Source organism: Triticum aestivum, chromosome 2A, assembly GCF_018294505.1.
Source record: "Triticum aestivum cultivar Chinese Spring chromosome 2A, IWGSC CS RefSeq v2.1, whole genome shotgun sequence".
In the NCBI taxonomy this organism is placed as follows: domain Eukaryota; kingdom Viridiplantae; phylum Streptophyta; class Magnoliopsida; order Poales; family Poaceae; genus Triticum; species Triticum aestivum.
This window is the reverse complement of record NC_057797.1, coordinates 684,896,087-684,914,027: the sequence shown is the minus strand read 5'-3', so window position 1 is coordinate 684,914,027 and position 17,941 is coordinate 684,896,087.

Below are 17,941 nucleotides of genomic sequence, written 5' to 3'. Positions count from 1 at the left end.
CAAGCAAAAAGAGCAAATGGCCTGATTCTCAAAGGACTGAAACCCCGACTGATGCGAGATCTCAAGCACGCAGTGGGCGCCTGGGTTGATGAACTTCCATCATTTCTCTGGGGATTGAGGACAACTCCTAATCGGTCGACTGGTCAAACTCCATTTTTCTTGGTTTATGGAGCTGAAGCTGTTCTCCCAAGCGACTTGTTTCATAATGCACCACGAGTTGAGCTTTTCTCTAAAGATGAAGCAGAACAAGCTCAGAAAGACGCAGTCGACCTCCTAGAGGAGGAAAGAGAGATGGCCTTGATCCGGTCGACCATTTATCAACAAGACTTGCGTCGATTCCACGCTAGACACGTGAAAGGTCGAGCCTTCCAAGAGGGAGACTTGGTTCTTCGAGTGGATCAGCAGAAACCACACAAGCTCGCCCCAGCTTGGGAAGGTCCCTTCATTGTCGCCGAAGTGCTCCGCAATGGAGCATACCACCTTTACAGCGTCGAGCATGAGAAGGACGAGCCACGGGCTTGGAATGCGGAGATGCTCCGCCCCTTTTATACTTAAGCACTCGTTCGAATAAAATGTAATAAGAAATACTTTGGTAGTTTGTTCATCAAAGACAAGAGCTTTACAGTCTTCTTGTATGATTGTTGTTGTTTTTATTTACCTCTGAAATCCCCAGTGGGTGGGCTTAGCTGTGAATCCGTTTCGCCTAAGTTCGAAAGAAAATCCTACCGAGTGATGAGCAAGCCTCTCACTCGGGGGCTTAGCTGTGAGTCCAATACTCACCTAAGTTTGTAAAATCCTATCGAGTGGTGAATAATCCTCCCACTCGGGGGCTTAGGTGCAGTCCAGTACTTGCCTAAGTTTGTAAAATCCTACCGAGTGGTGAGCAAACCTCACACTCGGGGGCTTAGCTGCAGTCTAGTACTCGCCTAAGTTTGTAAAATCCTACCGAGTGGTGAGCAATCCTCCAACTCGGGGGCTTAGTTGTAGTCTAGTACTCGCCTAAGTTTATAAAATCCTACCGAGCGGTGAGCAATCCTCCCACTCGGGGGCTTAGATGCAGTCCAGTACTCGCCTAAGTTTGTAAAATCCTATCGAGTGGTGAGCAATCCTCCCACTCGGGGGCTTAGCTGCAGTCCAGTACTCGCCTATGTTTGTAAAATCCTACCGAGTGGTGAGCAATCCTCCCACTCGGGGGCTTAGCTGCAGTCTAGTACTCGCCTAAGTTTATAAAATCCTACCGAGTGGTGAGCAATCCTCCCACTCGGGGGCTTAGCTGCAGTCCAGTACTCACCTAAGTTTGTAAAATCCTACCGAGTGGTGAGCAATCCTCCCACTCGGGGGCTTAGCTGCAGTTCAGTACTCGTCTAAGTTTGCAAAATCCTACCGAGTGGTGAGCAATGCTCCCACTCTGAAGCTTAGCTGCAGTCCAGTACTCGCCTAAGTTTGTAAAATCCTACCGAGTGGTGAGCAATCCTCCCACTCGGGGGCTTAGCTGCAGTCCAATACTCGCCTAAGTTTGTAAAATCCTACCGAGTGGTGAGCAATCCTCCCACTCGAGGGCTTAGCTGCAGTCCAGTACTCGCCTAAGTTTGTAGAATCCTACCGAGTGGTGAGCTATCCTCCCACTCGGGGGCTTAGCTGTAGTCCAGTACTCGCCTAAGTTTGTAAAAAACCTACCGAGTGGTGAAGGATCCTCCCACTCGAGGGCTTAGCTGCAGTCCAGTCAACTGCGATCCTTTCCCTAAGAGTTGCGCCACAAGTACAACGTACGCTCCATCCCTACCCGCAAGGACGATGAGGTGCAGGTCGACCGCGGCCCTCTTCTTCGAGCTACGCCACAAATACAACATGCGCTCCACCCTTGTCTGCAAGGATGACGAGGCGCAGGTCGACTGCAACCTTCTTCTCTGAGCTACGCCACAAATACAACGTGCGCTCCGTCCTTGTCCGTAAGGACGACGAGGCACATGTGGACTTCAAACCTTCTCCTTCGAGCTACGCCACAAATACAACATGTGTTTCATCCTTGTCTGCAAATACGACAAGGCGTAGTTCAATTGAAGTATCCGTTTCAAGGCTGCATCTCAAACTCGAAGATCACTCTAAGTAGGGAGCAGATCCCAAAAGCAATCACAAGCATATTCAAAAGCAGTTCGGATAAATCCTAAAGTTCCAAGCAACAAATCAAAAGTATTCGAGCATCAAGCCCGAAGGAGTTTAATGGTTACAGCAACCACTTGGCATTCCGAGGCAAATTTAAGACAGGTTTAAATCTCATAGTTTGTTCACTTGGCAGGAGGAGGGCTGGCGGGTTCGACGAATTCGTCCAAGTCGATTCCATCTGCGATCCGAGTGGCAGCAGCGATGAAAGTCTCCATAAAGGACTGGAAGTCGTGCCTTTTGGTGTTGGCGACCTTGATCGCCGCCAGCTTGTCTTCATGAGCTTCCTTGAAGTGGACTCTTACCAAGGACAACGCCACGTCAGCACCACATCGGGCAGAGGACTTCTTCCATTCTTGCACTCAAGCAGGAATCTCGTTGAGCCAAGCCATCAAAGATTCAGGTCATTTTGAAGTGTCGCCCTTGGCTAGAGTGATGAGTCGATCCGTGAAACTGCCACCTTCAGACGTGCGAGGTAACTTGTGACGCTGGCGACACGGGATTCTAGTCGAAGCACGTTCATGGCAGTTTCGTCGCAAACCGGAGAAACGATAGGGTCTAGACCCGTCTCGATCCTTCTAGTTTCCTCGTCAAAGTTTTGGCAGAATTCTGCAGTCAAAGAGTTAGTGAGTCGACTGGACGGGATTAACTTGCAAGCAGCAAAGCAGTCGGATTAAAAGGGGTACCTTCCAGCATAAGATAGAGCTTCTTAGCAAGAGTTCTCAGATAGGCTTCCGTGTCATTTCTCTTACGGACCGCGGACTCCAGCTTCTCATTCAAGGCAATCTTATCCTTCTTCATATGACTTACTTCTCGGTTAGACTCATTGAGACAGGACTTCAGCTTGTTCACCTCCCCTTCCAATGCTCCGACTGATGCCAGCTTCTGATCTGCAAGGGCAGTCTTATCTTGAGCTTCCTTCTGCACAGCTGCAAGGTCCAAGTCCTTCTCCAGAGCCAACCTCATTTTCTTTGCAAAAGAAGCAATCGGATCAAACAAGAGATCGAAGAAATATCTTAAAAGACGATCGACGTGAATGGTCGACAGGCAGTTACCTTCCATACCAGCAGCTTCATCTTGAGATTTCTTCAACTTTTGTTGGACCAGCTCCAAGTCGAGGTTGAGTTGCCTCTGCTTCTCCTCAAATTCGGAAAACTTAGAAATGAGAGTACAAGATTTCTGCAGAAGGTAAAAGACGTGTCAATCGACAAGATCAAAGGTTATTTTACTTCCGAGTGAATGAAACTTAAAAGTTTACTCAGACCCCAGCCGACTGCCCGCAGTCGATGGCGGTCTCGGGGACTACACCCAGCGGGTGCACTTGGCGTGCCCCCACTGATTCAGACCCAACTCAACTGGTCCACCCGGGTTGCGTAAAAAAAGAAGAGAAAAGAACTATTCAGACCCCGGCTAACTGCCAGCAGTAGATCGCGGTCCCGGGGACTACACCCAGTGGGTGCACTTGACATGCCCCCACTGGTTCAGATCTCATTCGACCGGTCCGACCGGGTTGAGTGGAAGAAAAGAAAGTAAAAAGAACTCAGACCGCAGTTGACTGCCCGCAGTCGACTGCGGTCTCGGGGACTACACCCAGTGGGTGCACTTAGCGTGCCCCCACCGGTTCAGATCCCACTCGCCCAGGCTGAGTGGAAGAGCACAAATACCAAAGACAACAAAACACCCAGTGGGTGTACAGATTCGACGCAAACAATAAGAGATTGTATGGAAGAAAATATTGCAGGTAGCATATCCTAATAGAACAAGGTCAGTCGAAAGTTTACTTACCTGGACATTGGCCCGGAGAGCAGCACTGTCGTTGTAAGCAGCCTGGCTATTCTCGTGCACCGTCTTCATCCGCTCCATCATCACGTTAGCCTGACAGATGGCTTTCGTAGCCACGTCCGACTGGTTTTCCGGAACATGGTAGTTGGTGAAGAAGGGGGCAGACGACCCAGGTGCGGCAGCTTGGAGCTCCGAAGCGTGAGGTTGGACGATTGAAGGAAACACTGGTACAATCGATGGTGCAGGGCGCTCACTCGACAATGGTACAGCGAAAGTTACAGAGACCCCGCCTGCATCTTCAGACTGCCGGACGGTTGGTGTTGTCGTCGGTCCCTGCTGAGACGTCTTGCCAGGTGCTACCTTTTTGTTCTTTCTGGGCCTAGGGGCCACATCTTCATCATCATCTAGAAGATTGATGACATTGGGTGGAGCTGCAAAGAAATCAATCGACCCCAAGTGAATCGCTAGAATTTAATCGACCAAGTAATCAAAGAACAAGATCATAAGAGTTTTTACCTGGGTTGGAGGTAACCGCGTCCTCCATCTCCTCGTCTCGATATTGGTAAGAAGAAGTAACAGATGTAGCAGCACTGCAAATGTCAACATTCAGTCGGTTATGTTCTGTTGCTCGAGTCGACCAAAAGAACGGATCAGATGATTACCCGGGGATGGTGGGGACGATCACTTTGATTCTGGGCAAAGCCTTCGTGGTTTAGAGGAGGTGGCTTTCGATGCTTTGGGTGCAGGAGGAGGCACAGTCTTGAGCTGTTTAGATACCTTCCCAGTCGGTGCTGGGGAAGACGTCCGAGGGCGCTTCGAAGATTGCCCAGTCGGTGCGGCCGCCAGGACCGGGGTGCTCGCCGGGTCTTGAGCGTGATTGGACCTCCTCTCTCTGCGAGGAGGCGAGTCGACCTCTTCATCTTCAGTCGAGTCGTCGCTCTCCTCGTCCTCCTCTGCATCCAAGTGCCACTCGCCACTCTTGCCCCCGCTCGCCCCTTCCTCGATGTCTTGCTCCTGCACTCCATTGGGCATCGAGTACATATCAATGAGAGCCTGAAAATACAATGAACGAAAGAAATACAGTCGACTGTCAACAAGGTGTTACACAGTGAATCGAGAAGATACTTGACAATGCAGAATCATACCTGTTCCGGCTGGCGCGAATGGTCGAATGGAATCACCCTCCTAGACCCCCGGGGATTATCTTTGTTGCTGGTGATTCCTCTCAGCCACTTCTCCATCGTGTCTTCACTAACGTCCTCCGGGTGGATCCGAGTGGAGTCCTCGAGTCCCAAGTACATCCACATCAGATAGTCATGGGCTTGGAGTGGTTGGATGCGTCGACTGAGAAAGACCTCTAGCAGGTCCATTCCAGTCACCCCGTCACGGACAAGTTGGACGACCCGCTCGACCAATGCCTTCACATGCGCCTTCTCTTCTGGGATCACCCTCAAGGAGGAGGGCTTCTCCACTCGAGCCAAGGAAAAGGGGGGAAGTCCAGTCGACTGACCCGGGTCGGCTGGTCCTTATAGTAAAACCAGGTCGACTGCCAGCCCCGGACTGAGTCGGGAAGGATCATAGCTGGGAAGGTTCTCTTGTTCCTCATTTGGATTCCAAGGCCCCCGCACATCTGGATCACATGCGTCCTCTTGTCACTCGGGTTGGCCTTCTTGACCGACTGGGAGCGGCAGGTGAATATGTGCTTGACGAGACCCCAGTGCGGTCGACAACCCAAGAAATTTTCGCACATTGACACAAAGGCAGCAAGGTACACTATGGTGTTTGGAGTGAAGTGGTGGAGTTGAGCCCCGAAGAAGTTCAAAAAACCACGAAAGAAAGGATGGGGAGGCAAAGAGAACCAGCGATCGACATGAGTGCCGAGGAGAACGCACTCACCCTCCAGTGGCCGCGGCTCGGTCTCGTTCCCCGGGAGCCGCGCCGATTCGTGGGGGATCAATCCCCCCTCAACCAGGTCGTCGAGGTCGTCTTGGCTGATCGTCGAGCGGATCCAGTCGCCCTGGATCTAGCCTAGCGGCAGGATCCACCCCGGCTGGTCCTCTTTCCTTTCGCCTTCGCGGTCGCCTTCTTCACGCGCTCCAACGCCAACGTCTTCTCCTTTCCCATGGCGGCAGATCGAGTTCGAGCGAGGCTACGACACCGAAAGAGGAAGCGGGCGTAGTGGAGAAATCTGAGGAAGAAGAAAGAGACTGGGGGCGCACTGTTCAAAAGCCCGGTCCGGTGCCTTTTATAAGGTCACTTCCGAGTGACTGACTTGTAGGCCCGGACGATCTTATAAAATCCCGCAATAGTCGCGCGCGCGATACGTGGCGAAAAAGGTGGCGCGGGAATCAAGGAGGCCTACCTAATTCGTCCCGATTACCACGGCCTCGCCTGTCCGGCGCGCTTCCCAAAATTCGAATCCCACAAAATCCGCGGATAGCAGAACAACTTGTCAGACGGAAGATATCCTCCGCATCATCACTCAGAACTTTTCCATAAAAGTTCACTCGACAAAAACTAAGAATGGACCAAGGTGACTGAAAAAGAAGTTGGTGTCATCCCCTCAGTTCATTCATCCAGAGCAAGATATACTCATAGCACGAAAAATGAGTCGGAAGTGTTCTCAACTCCTTCCTCACTCAAACCCTGATCCATTCGGGGGCTAATGATGAAGCTATGTACCTAGTGTAGGGTCATGGATCTATTCAAGATACCCTCCCCAAGGACATCCCTAAAGGTACCAGGAACATGCGAAGAAAAATCATCATCCACTCGACCATGAAGTTATGTTCCACTCGACAATCCCGAAGACACTCGACCGTGTAGATAATCACTCGACTACCAGGTCTAGAGCCTCTCCACTCTGCAATGTTCGGGAATTAAGTCATAGCTTTAATGGCCATTATGTATCTTTATTGCAGGCGTTACCAGTAACGTCTCCATCTTTATTTACCTTAAACCCCCTGTGATGTGGGCTAGCCGCGGTCCTGGCGCACTCTATATAAGCCACCCCCCTCCACAGGCACAAGGGTTCGCACTTTCTGTAACACATACGCATATAATCTAGTCGACCGCCCCTGTGCTCCGAGACGTAGGGTTGTTACTTCCTCCGAGAAGGGCCTGAACTCATAAAACTCATGTGTACAACTCCTCCATAGCTAAGATCTTGCCTCTACATTCCTACCCCCCATTCTACTGTCAGACTTAGAACCACGACAGGCATCATGATTATTCTTAGAGCAGTAACTTATATAATTCTTGTCATATGATATCTTATGCTAGAGTAATAATTCAATCACAATATCAAGTATGAATTGTAAACTTCATTGAAAACTAGCAAACTATAATCGCAGTCATTGAAGCAATTGCAATTTATCATAACATAGGAAAGAGTCAATGTACAAGAGCTTTTCAGCAAGTCCACATACTCAACTATCATATAGTCTTTCACAATTGCTGACACTCACGCAATACTTATGGGTATGGAGTTTTAATCGGACATAGAGAAAGATAGGGGCTTATAGTTTTGCCTCCCAATGTTTTACCTCAAGGGTAATGTCAACAGTAATAGTTCATGAAAACCCATCCAATTAGCCATATATACCAGGATCTTTCCAACATATTGTGCTTGCCAAAGGATAAAATGTAAAAAGGAAGGGTGAATATCACTGTCGGTGTCAAAACCGGCGGATCTCGGGTAGGGGGTCCCGAACTGTGCGTCTAGGATCGATGGTAACAGAAATGGGGGATGTTTACCCAGGTTCAGGCCCTCTTGATGGAGGTAATACCCTACTTCATGCTTGATTGATATTGATGATATGAGTATTACAAGAGTTGATCTACCACGAGATGTAGAGGCTAAATCCTAGAAGCTAGCCTATGGTATGATTGTTGTATATGATCTATCGACTAGCCTGGCCTCGGTTTATATAATGCACCAGAGGCCTAGGATAACAAGAGTCCTAGCCGAATACGCCGGTGGGAAGGAGTCCTTGTCTTGATCACCAAGTCTTGTGGAATCTTCCATGTATGCGGCAACTGTCCGAACTGGCCCTTGAGTATATGGTCATGGGGGTCCTCGGCCCAATCTAACAGATCGGGAGATGACGTGGTGAGTACCCCCTAGTCCAGGACACCGTCAGTAGCCCCCTGAACCGGTCTTCAAGTTAGGGACGCTCTTTGATTCTTCCGAACTGCTCTTCATCTTCGGTCCTTGGTATTGAAAACTGGTTCAACAAATCTTCTCATCCTCGATCTTGAGGATCGCCGAAATGCATTTGACGAGTTTACATGTCGGGTTTCTGAGGAGCCCCTTTAAGTTTCCGGCCTTTATCAATGCCTTGTTATTTTTATGCCACACCTCGGGTTTGAAGTTGTTCCCAGAAGGCAGTGTCCTCTTGCATCCGAGCTCCAATGCCGGACTGTATTCGAGGTATCTTTTGCAGCCGAGCACCAACGCCGGACCGCTTTCCGAGCCCCAACGCCGGACTGTATCCGGGCTCCAACGTCGGACTACATCCGAGGTGTCATATCATCTTGGTTCAAAAAAGTTGAAGGAGTTTAGCCAAGCTTAATGCTGGAAATGCCCTTTATGGAGCCAGCCACTAGCGCCTGAGCTTTATGCCGGACTGCTTCTGAGGTGGTGCACCACCCGACTGTGGGCCGATTTTTTGTCAATATTTTTATTGGTGCAATTTATTCTCTGCCGGTATATATAGCCAGTAGCCCTCAAGGTGTGTATTGGTCTAAAACCCGAGATGCACCTGAAGGATGACGTAAGACCGCTGATCCCAGTAGCCGCTGAGACTCATGTTGATTTGCAAAATCGGCCTGAGGATCAAGTCCTAGCTCAGCAGAATACTTCGGGACACCAAAAGTGGCGTGCTTAGTCCTCGAGACTCAGGTTGGGTGCGGCCGACCAACCTGAGGATCAAAATCTCCTCGGCAATTGTATTGCACTTAAAATTTTTGGCATTGAACAGGCAATGCAGTAGCCCCCGAGACACTGGTCGGGTGGCAACACCAGATCAGGGGATCGATGTGCCCCTTTAATATTTTTAAATAATAAGCCTGAAGCCCAGTAGCCCCCGAGCATTAATGCGGGCACGGGTGGCCGAATTAAGGACCGATATCCATAGTAAAATCACAAATTATGTGTAATGACTCTATGTATCCAAGTACTTTACATCATTAATGCTCGGATCCGCATTGTACAAAACTTTATTGACCAACCATCGGCTTCCACCTCCTCAGCTAGTAGCCGAGGAGTGTTTGTCCTACTTTATAAAGCCTTTATGAGGGCAAAGATTTACGACAAACAAGGCAATCTGGCCATACGGTTTTATAAACAAAGGTACGCAAAGAGATATGTTATATTACTGTTTAACATAAGAAATGTCTTCCAAAGAAAATAGTCCCATTATCGGTTCCTTTCTTTGGGTTGTCATGCTAAGCATGATCATGAAACCTCAGCTCTATTGTAAGAGCAAAATATTGAGGATTTTAGTTTGGGAGGCCAGTTACTAGCCCCCGGTAGTGTTCGGCGACAGTCGAGGTCAAGCCGTAAACACTTCAGCCAATGTTATGAATGGCCCGTCATTTAACACAGTAATCGGATCGCTGACCAGTTTACGCTTATTGTGACAGTCAGTTTGCGGCTTTCTCCACTGAGGTGCTTAACCAAGTGAGCTGGAAGCACAATTGCAGTGGTTCTCCCTTTGCACACCTAGCCGAACAGAGCGGAACGTAGGAGGCAAGCGTAGGAGCCGGGCAACCCAACTATTGACCGAAGACACAATTCGACACCGATGCATATATAGCAATATCCGAGAATGTTTTTGCCGAATCTCTAAAGGTGTCCGGCGTTGCACTGCGAGACTTGTGCTGAAAACACACAAATAGTTTAAAAGTGCCACAAGCTTCGAAAACCAAAAAATGTCAATAAAAACTTGACGTCCGAACAAGATCAAGTGTTCGGTGCCAATCCGAAAATTGGGGGAAAATTGTGCTTCTGTCGTGCATTAATATGACACATCCGATCTCAAGACTTCAAGCAGGTTAGCCTACGGCTGCAGCCTCCTATCCCGAAGGCGGAGTGCTTCATGTTAGACCAGTTTAGCGAACTAAACTAGAGAGAAAATGGGTTATCTGGCTATTGACCACACACTCACGTCGAAAAAGGAGCGATAGAAAAAGACTTTGCAACGACCAAGAAGAAAACACATTTACTATAAAATAGCTCATATAAATTTTAAGAGCCCCCAAGTGACTTGGGTAAAAGAATTTTATGTATAATGATTGTATGTACCGAAGTACTTATATCATATATGTGTTCAACCGAACTTTAAACGCGTCTTAACCGACCGTCGGCTTCTCCCTCTTCGGCCAAGGGCCGAAAAGTGTCATGTACTCCGCCTGTCGAGAGTATCGACGGTGTTTCTGATGACCAGGCAATCAGGCCATAAGGATGTAACAGACAAAGCGCGCTCAGGGAACTTATGCTATATTACTAACAAAGTGTAAGAAGCATCTTCGAAGAAAATAGTACCCCCACTGATACCTTTCTTCGGTGCTAATTATTACTATGAGACTTGTGCAATAGATTTTTTGTACTCATGAGTTCCGTTGTGTGCCGACCATGATTGAAAACAATAAGAGCGCTAGCTTTCGGCTTCACCCAGTCTGAGGTCAGAGTTCGGATGACCCGGTCGTGACAATCACAGAGGTGCTCCCTTTACTCCCTAGCCGAACAATCAGGAACGTAGGGGTAAGCACAGGAGCCAGGAAACCCAGCTTGCAAATCACTTAGGTCAATATGGTGCATATTGTGGTGTAATACACGAACAAGGAACGAAGCCGTACAAGTATAATCATATGCAAGAGGAAAAGCTCCATCAAGGGAGCCCCCAAATAAATGGGGTATTTGAATTTGTGTGTCACAAACAAAGTTTTGACAAGGAGATTCTGTAGAAGCAACTTTTTTTCAAAAAGGTATAATGCTTGGTCGAACCAAACACAAGTTAAAATTTTAAAACTTTGAGCATGAAGGAAACTTAGCTGGTTAATGTGTTCGGTATTGATGACGCGGCCCGAGCTTGATGCGGGACAAGGTTCCATCCCCCAAGCCGGTCCCAAGGTGGCGGAGCAAAGAGCTCGGCACATCGAAGTGGTGACAAAGCACGGTTAATGCGGGCTGGCAGAGTGATGCCGAAGTCCCGGACATGGGGTAATGAAGTGTTGACGAAGCCCCCCGTCCAGCCGAGGTGATGTGGTATGTCAGTGCGCCGAGTTGGCGATACTGCCCAACCCGGATCATTTTCCTGTGCACAAAAAATAGTGCAAACCGGAGATAATAGTAATAATAATAATTAAAAAATAATTGCATAATAAATAATTAATGCAAAGTGAGTAATAAAAGAAATATGGCCTGGCGCCGAAGTCAACGTCGATGCAGGGCATCCGCGTGATGCAGTAAAGGCGTGGCAAAGCCTGAATTCAGAGGTCAGTCCGAGTTCCGGATGCGGCGTTCGCCGAACCATGTACGAAAACTGACCGAACCACCATGCGACCGCCGTTAATGCGGCCATCATTTGATAGACCTGTGTACATATGATGAACAAACCAGAGTAATAATTCCTTGGGAAAAATGAACCAGAACAAGCAAAAAATACTAGGACTAATAGCACCTGGTTTATTTGTTGTAGCAATCTGAAGAAAGGTGAATCCGAAAATTGGGACACGGTCCGCACACCCATTGCCTGATGGGCGATAAAGCGACGGCATGGCGATGCTGGCAAAGGTTGGCTCGCCGAGGCAAAGCCCTCGGTCTGGCTAACGTGACGGAGCTGGTCGGCTAGTGACGCCGAAGTCTCCGGAGTAGGTTGATGAAGAGATGGCGAAGCCTCCGGTCCAGCCGAGATGTTGAAGCCTCGATGTCAGCCGATGAGTCGAAGTAGGTCGGCGTGATGGACACCAGCTTGAAGAAGCAACAGTGTGGCTCTGCTGATGCAGGTCGTGACGTGGTCGATGCCGGCTTGATGAAATGACCGTGCAGCGTTGCCGGTATGCCCACTCCGTATAATCCGTGGGGTGGCGATGTTGGTGATGATTTATCCTTCGCGACGCCAAACTCTTGTACGGCTTGCCGAGATGATGATCCGAAGAAGTTGAGCTCGGCTCAACAAAGTGACGACGTGTCTAGCATAGGTGGGCAGCCTTGGAGCAATATTGCCGGACTGGTTTGACACCAGCATGATGATGAAGATGACCTCAGGGGAGGCTTAAAAATTTACGGGCACGTGTTTAAAAATAACGCACAGTACCCTAGAAGAGAATTCCTCTAAAAAGGTTGCCCAATATCACGTTCGTAAAGAAACATGAATTCGGGTCGGATCCGTATTCGCGCAAAAAACGGATCTGAAAATTCATCCACTCATCGAAAGGTTCCCGGAGTTTGAACCGTCGGATCAAGATGAAATTTGGAGGGGTAATAGATATGGGAATTTCGAAGCCGATCAACGGTTGGATCTTCCAAAGGACGTCCGAGCAAGGTGCTGGAGACCACGCCCTAAACTCATCCAGATTCCCATTCAGATTTGACAGGGCTCCGGTATATCGTAGATTGCCGGAGATTCCTCCATTGGAACTCGACGAAATTTTGCATGGTTGTTGTAGATTCAATTCTGCACAATTCCACCAAAGGGATCGTCAAAGCGATGCTCTAAGAGGTGGTGGCAGCGGATACAAATTCGTTGTTCGAAAAAACAGCACGGTCGCTCGAGGGCAATGTTGACGTTGAGCCCCCGAGCTCCATGGATGATTCCTCCATGATCTTGATAGAGATCAGAGTTGGTGTTGATGAAGGCCCCCGTCCGAACATGATGATCGGAGGTAGGGCACAGTCCTCGGTCAAGCCAATGTGACCAGTCGAGCCGGTGACGAAGATGTCGACGTCACAGTTAATCTCCAGACGAGCCATCGATCCTTTTGCCGATCACATAGCGGAACTCTCAATGAAAGCACCAATGTCGATGTCAAAACCGGTGGATCTCGGGTAGGGGGTCCCGAACTGTGCGTCTAGGATCGATGGTAACAGGAGGCGGGGGACACGATGTTTACCCAGGTTCGGGCCCTCTTGATGGAGGCGGGGGACACGATGTTTACCCAGGTTCGGACCCTACGTCCTGCTTGATTGATATTGATGATATGAGTATTACAAGAGTTGATCTACCACGAGATCGTAGAGGCTAAATCCTAGAAGCTAGCCTATGGTATGATTGTTGTATATGATCTATCGACTAGCCTGGCCTCGGTTTATATAATGCACCAGAGTCCTTGTCTTGATCACCAAGTCTTGTGGAATCTTCCATGTATGCGGCAATTATCCGAACTGGCCCATGAGTATACGGCCATGTGGGTCCTCGGCCCAATCTAACAGATCAGAAGATGACGTGGTGAGTACCCCCTAGTCCAGGACACCATCAATCACCATGACTCTTTTGCAGTGTAGGAGATAAAAGTAAAAGATAGGCCCTTCGCAGAGGGAAGCAGAGGTTGTCATGCGCTTTTATGGTTGGATGCACAAAATCCTAATGTGAAAGAACATCACTTTATATTGCCACTTGTGATATGCACCTTTATTATGCAGTCTGTCGCTTTTATTACTTCCATATCACATGATCGTATAAAGCTTATTTCTACCACACCAATCAATCATACATATTTAGAGAGCAATTTTTATTGCTTGCACCGATGACAACTTACTTGATGGATATTACTCAATTCATAGGTAGATATGGTGGAGTCTCATGGCAAAACTGGTTTAAGGGTGTTTGGAAGCACAAGTAGTATCTCTACTTGGTGCAATGAATTTGGCTAGCATGAGGGAGAAGGGCAAGCTCAACATGTTGGAGGATCCAAGACAATATAATTTATCTCAGATGTAAGAAAATATAACCCATTATGTTGTCTTCCTTGTCCAATGTCAACTTTTTAGCATGTCATATTTTAATGAGTGCTCACAATCATAAAAGATGTCCAAGATAGTATATTTATATGTGAAGACCTCTCTTTCTTTATTACTTCCTATTAATTGCAACGATGACCAAAACTATGTTTGTCAACCCTCAATAACTTTTATTCATCATACTCTTTCTATGTGAGCTCATTACTCTCCATAAGAGTCATATGATCTCTTTGTTTCTTTTTATTTCTTTCTCTTTTATTTTATTTTATTTGGGATCATGGAAAAAATAAGCAAGCCCTTGACTCAACACTAATTTTTATTATATAGCTCACGGACTCGATTACATAGAAGGACAATAAAGCAAAACTCACGACTAGATCATACTAAGAACTTTTATTTTACTAGATCAAAATATTACCAAAAGGATCGAGCTAAGAAAAACGGTAATGATAAGAGTGATGGTGATACGATACCGGGGCACTCCCCCAAGCTCGGCAGTTGCCAAGTGGAGTGCCCATACCAGATACTCAATTCTTCTTTGTTGGAGGAGACGGTGATGATGTTGTTGATGGCGTAGGCTTATCGTCCTTCTTCCCAGGCATAGGCTCACCATCATAGAAGGATGACCGAGTCTCCGGGATCCTCAAATCTGCAGCCAAACTCATCCTTTTGAATCTATATTCATACTCATAGTTTTGGTTTTGCAAGTCATAGATTTGATCTTGGAGGTGCTCAATTTCTCGTGAAGCTTGAAGATGGTCTCCCCAATGTTGTCGGCATCCAGCTTGTGTTTGTTGGTGTAATGCCCTTGATGCGGCTATAGCTCCCACATGTCGAGGCACGACTTAGAGGCATAACTGCATTGAAAGCAATGTCGCAAGTTAGGCAATCTTCACAACATCCCATGTAATATAGATAATAAAAGGGGAGATACATAGTTGGCTTACACTCGCCACGTCAATCAAAGTACATAAATAGCATTACAACATTCAAACACTCATGGCCCGACTACGGCGCCAAAATGAAAGATAAACCCAACAAGCGACACGGTCCCGATCACCCCAACTGGGCACCACTACTGATCATCAGGGAAAGACACGTAGTATCGGCGCGAGTCCTCGTCGAACTCCCACTTGAGCTCAAGCACGTCATCTAGAACGGAATCATCAGGCCCTGCATCTGGTTTGGAAGTAATCTGTGAGCCACAGGGACTCAGCAATCTTGCACCCTCGCGATCAAGACTATTCAATCTTATAGGTAAGGCAAGGTAAAGTATGTGGAGCTGCAGCAAGCAACTAGCATATATAGTGGCTATCCTGTTCGCAAAAGAGAGCGAGAAGAGGAGGCAAAGCGCGAACGAGTAACTAGAGAGCAACCTGCAGCAAGCATTACTCCAACACCGTGTTCACTTCCCGGACTCCACCGAGAAGAGACCATCACGGTAACTCACACAGTTGATTCATTTTAATTAAGTTAAGGTTCAAGTTATCTACAATCGGACATTAACAAATTTCCATCTGCCCATAACTGCGGGCACGGCTTTCGAAAGTTCAAATCCCTGCAGGGGAGTCCCAACTTAGCCCATGACAAGCTCCCACGGTCAACGAAGGAATAGACCTCCTCCCGAGACATTCCGATCAGGCTCGGTATCTCGGTTCTATAAGACACTTCGACAAGTTAAAACAAATCCATCAACACCGCCCGAATGTGCCGACAAATCCCGATAGAAGCTGCACATATCTCGTTCTCAGGGCACACTCAGATGAGACTAGCTACGAGTAAAAACCAACCCTCAAGTTTCCCCGAGGTGGCCCCGCAGGCAGCTCAGTAGGACCAACACTCAGAGGAGCACTGGCCCGGGGGGTTAAATAAGATGACCCTCGGGCTCCGGAAACCCAAGGGAAAAAGAGGCTAGGTGGAAAATGGTAAAACCAAGGTTGGGCATTGCTGGAAAAGCTTTAATCAAGGTGAACTATCAAGGGGTTCCCATTATAACCCAACCACGTAAGGAACGCAAAATCCGGGAACATAACACCGATATGACAGAAACTAGGGCGGCAAGAGTGGAACAAAACACTAGGCGAGAGGCCGAGCCTTCCACCCTTTACCAAGTATATAGATGCATTAATATAACAAGATAATATAATGATATCCCAACAAGTAAATAATGTTCCAACAAGGAACGGTCTCCAATCTTCACCTGCAACTAGCAACGCTATAAGAGGGGCTGAGCAAAGCGGTAACATAGCCAATCAACGGTTTGCTAGGACATGGTGGGTTAGAGGTTTGACATGGCAATTTGGGAGGCATGATGAGCAAGTGGTAGGCATCGTAGCATAGGCATAGCAAAAGAGCGAGCATCTAGCAAAGCAAAGATAGTAGTGATTTCGAGGGTATGATCATCTTGCCTGCAAAGTTGTCAGAGTTCACTGGATCCTCGAAAGCAAACTCAACGGGCTCCTCGTTAGCGAACTCGTCTCCCGGCTCTACCCAAACAAGACAAACAAGCAACAATGACACAATCAACCGTGTGCAAACTCAAACAACATGATGCAAAGATGGTATGCTATGCGGGATGCAATATGTGATGCATATGCAAGATTGGACAATGAATGAACCTCGCCTCAACTTAGAAATCCAAGTGTGCCGCTGGAAAGATGAGATGAAATCGCTTGAAAACGATATAAAGAACACCGGAATCGGAGTTACGGTTTGGAAATGGCAAGCAATTCAAATATGGCACCGGTCTGCGATATACAGCAAGTAGCCATCTAAATGCAACAAGATGAACATGCTACAGCACCCAAACATGGCATCAAAATACATGGTAGGGATCCATTCATGATGCTTAACAAAAGATGATCACTGAGCTACGGCCAATTCATCCATTACCAGGTTCAAACAAGCATGGCAAAAATGCAATTGGTAAACAGATTTCAGACTTAGTGAAATTAACACTTGTCTGGAATTTCAGATCAGGTAGCACACTTTGGAGCATCAAACTATGTGCTACAGGACCTGAACATGGCAAAGTAAAGCATGGCATGGAGCTACTCAAAGAGCTTAACAAAAGTCTCTTAGTGACCTTGAGCCAAAAGGGATCAGAAAATACATTTGCAAGCATGTGAATATGGCAAAAACATAATCAGTTCTCAGACTTAGTGAAAACTGGAGCATGCTAAAACAGATATCAAGTAGGCATGTTTACGAGCTCGATGCACTCACTACAGAGCAAGTCATGACAATCTAAGCATACAACCATCAAGAATACACAAAATACAAGATAGACATGGCAAGAACAATAACATAGCATGCACGGATCAACTACAACATCCTCGGCAAAATTGCTAACAAGTAGACAATCTGCCCAGATTCACGAAATGACAAAAATAGAGCTCGATTGACTCAAGCTAGGGTGCTCCATAATTGCAAACAAAGACATGGATGGATAGAGCACTACAAGATTAACAAAACATCCTTACTGATCATCCTCAAAAGAGGCACGGATCACTTGGAAACAACAAGAACATATGGCATATTGAGATAAACAGATCAAGGACTTAGTGGAAATGCTAAGTCCCGGAAATCAGCATTAACGAATGCTCCACTTTGCAAGCTTGTGCTAGTTACCACACACATCACAAAAATACATGGGTTGCACCTCTGGATAGATGGCAAAACATATAACAAAACTCATGTAGAGCTCAGGGGCATATCATGCACACAATAATCATGGCAAAAATGACAAATATCTAATTGGAGCAGCAGATCTGACAATTATCTCAAATAGCATTCTTATAACAGCATTTTGGGCATCAAGATGAACTCAAATGAAAATGATGCAATGGGATGAAATGATGTACTCTCTGAGGCGAACATTTTGATATGCTATATACCCAAAACGGAGCTACCGATGCAAAGTTACGATGCGATGAACATAGCAAAATAATTAGGGTTTCGAGGCAAAAGTCAACCGAGGTAATTTCCAGATCCAGATCCGGTTACTGTAGCGGCGGCACGAACTTCGAGGATGGC